The sequence below is a fragment of the Penaeus vannamei genome, chromosome 17, assembly GCF_042767895.1.
Source record: "Penaeus vannamei isolate JL-2024 chromosome 17, ASM4276789v1, whole genome shotgun sequence".
NCBI classification, from domain to species: domain Eukaryota; kingdom Metazoa; phylum Arthropoda; class Malacostraca; order Decapoda; family Penaeidae; genus Penaeus; species Penaeus vannamei.
The window spans coordinates 7,130,400-7,132,980 of record NC_091565.1 but is presented as its reverse complement, the minus strand read 5'-3'; positions in this window follow the sequence as shown (position 1 = coordinate 7,132,980).

The following is a 2,581-nucleotide window of genomic DNA, read 5'->3' as shown; positions in this document are numbered from 1 at the left end:
CCCTCCCTCTTCTTCCTCATATCCCTGTTCCTCACCCTCTGCCTCTGTTTCCTCTGACTACCACTTCTCCCTCTATCTACCTCTTTCCCCTCCATTCCTCCCCCCGCGCCCCTCTCCGTCTTCCTCGCCCTCTGTCTCTCTTTCCCTCTTTCCCTTCTCTTCTCCCTCCCTCCTCGCCCCCCCCCCCCGTTCCATCCTCCTCCCCCTCTTCCCCCACACCCTCTTTCTTACACTTTTCCTCCCCTCCCTTCTTCCCACCTCCTCTCCTTTTTCTTGTCCCTCTCTCGTCACTAATGCCTCACCTTTTCACCCTCCGTTTTCTAACAAGATCTTGAAATGAGCGAAAAAAAGCGTGCGATTTGATTACCCAAGACAAATTGGATAAGACGGCCCGGGCTGACTTGCAGACAGACAGACAGACAGGCGAAAAAATGACGGGCAGAAAGACACAGACTGATGAGGAGGCGTTGAGGAGAGTCTGGAGTATAGGTGTTGCAGTTAGGTAAACACTGACAGACAGAGAAGCGAGGCAGAAAGTCGTGTTTAACATCCATGCATTGTTGCCGGGGTCGCGTTTGTACATGTCTTTTGCCCTGTGATGGAGTCATGGCTGTGAAGTTGGTGCGTGGGCCGGGAGAAGTTTGTGCGGCGGGGCAGGGGGTGATCACAAGCGCTGTCGTGGCAACGTGTTCGACTCCCGCCCAGATAGCTCGGAAGAAGGCGAAGTGCGTGCCTCGCGGGCGTGTTCTGCCTTGGCTCGCCGCTCCTCGAGATGAGTAGGCCTATGCGCGTATTCCCCGGTGCTTCTGGAAGTTTTGCGAGTTGAATTGCCTCGCGGTGGGTGGCTTTGAAGTTTCGTTTGAACCCGCCAGACTGATATGAAGGTTTGGGTGGATTCACAAGTGGGGGGGGAGGTGCTTCTCTGTCTGTTCTCTTCTGTTTAGATTTCATTCGATTTTTTTCAGTTCAGTATCATTTGTGTTCGTTTCGCGTTTTGATTTCTCTCTCTCTCTCTTTCTCTTTCTCTCTTTCTCTCTTTCTCTCTCTCTCTCTTTCTCTCTCTCTCTTTCTCTCTCTCTCTCTCTCTCTCTCTCTCTCTCTCTCTCTCTCTCTCTCTCTCTCTCTCTCTCTCTCTCTCTCTTTCTCTCTTTCTCTCTCTCTCTCTCTCTCTCTCTCTCTCTCTCTCTCTCTTTCTCTTTCTCTTTCTCTTTCTCTTTCTCTGTCTGTCTATCTATCTCTCTCTCCCTCTCCCTCTCCCTCTCCCTCTCCCTCTCCCTCTCCCTCTCCCTCTCTCCTCTCTCCTCTCTCCTCTCTCCTCTCTCCTCTCTCCTCTCTCCTCTCTCCTCTCTCCTCTCTCCTCTCTCCTCTCTCCTCTCTCCTCCCTCCCTCCCTCCCCATCTGCAATGAACAGCCAACCTGGCAGATGCAAGAGAAGCACAGAGGCCTAGCGCCGTGGATGTTTTCCCCTCCGCGTCGTGTTCATTGGTATTTTCCATGGCGTCATTCACGGCCGGGGCTCTGTCCGTGTAACCTACTTACCGTGTTGGGCGAAAAAGAGAGGGAAAGAAATGCAGTTATTTGAAAAGCTATTTATAGATCGCGTTCGTTGGAGAGGCGGGGAGTAAGCACGAGGGTTATGAGGATGGTGAGGATGATGATGATGAGGATGTTGGTTGTGGTGGTGATGGTGGTAGTTGTGGTGATGGTGGTGGTTGTGGTGATGGTGGTAGTGGTGGTGATGGTGGTGGTTGTGGTGATGGTGGTAGTGGTGGTGATGGTGGTGGTTGTGGTGATGGTGGTGGTTGTGGTGGTGGTGATGATGATGGTGATGGTTATGAGGATGAGAATGAGGATAAGGATGATGGTGATGATGATGGTTATACTGGTGATAATGATGAAAATGCCGACGGCGACGCGACGATGATGGCGATGAAGAGAATGATTATTTAATCATTCATTTCGTACTGGGTCGAGAAGGAGGATTCCTAGCCAGCGTCATGAGGAGGCCAGAGAGAGCGAGAGGAAGGCGGTGTGTCAACACGTAGGGCTTTTCATCTCGTGCAGATTAGTTTCCCCTTTTTGTCGTCTAGCTCTTTTACCTTTCACTTCTTTTCCCACTTGTCTGCTTCCTGTCCATTCTCTGCTTCCTCCTTTGCACCTCTTTCGCGAATCCCCTTTGTTTTATGCCTCTCAAGTTGCAGGATATTGCATTGTTTGTTATGCACCGGTTCTTGGGTCGTACTAGCATTGTGTTTCATCGTTGTTGCTTTTTTCAGATGTCGTAACGTGTGACTGTAACTTTTGTTTCTCCTTTTTCTCTGGGGGTCGTCCTTTTCCTCCTCCTCCTCCTCCTCGTCCTCCTCTTTCTCCCCTCCTCCTCTTTCCCCCCCTCCTCCTCCTCGTTCTTTGCACTTTGTCATACTCAGCTGGTGATTGATTTGAGTGAGAGGGAGAGTAAGAGGGAATTGGGATAAAGAAGAAGAGGAGGAGGAGGGAGGAGGAGGGCCGTGACACCTCCATCTCTCCCCCCCCCCCATTCGTGCGAGGAGGGTTCAAGGGCATGGCATATCCCCTCCCTCCC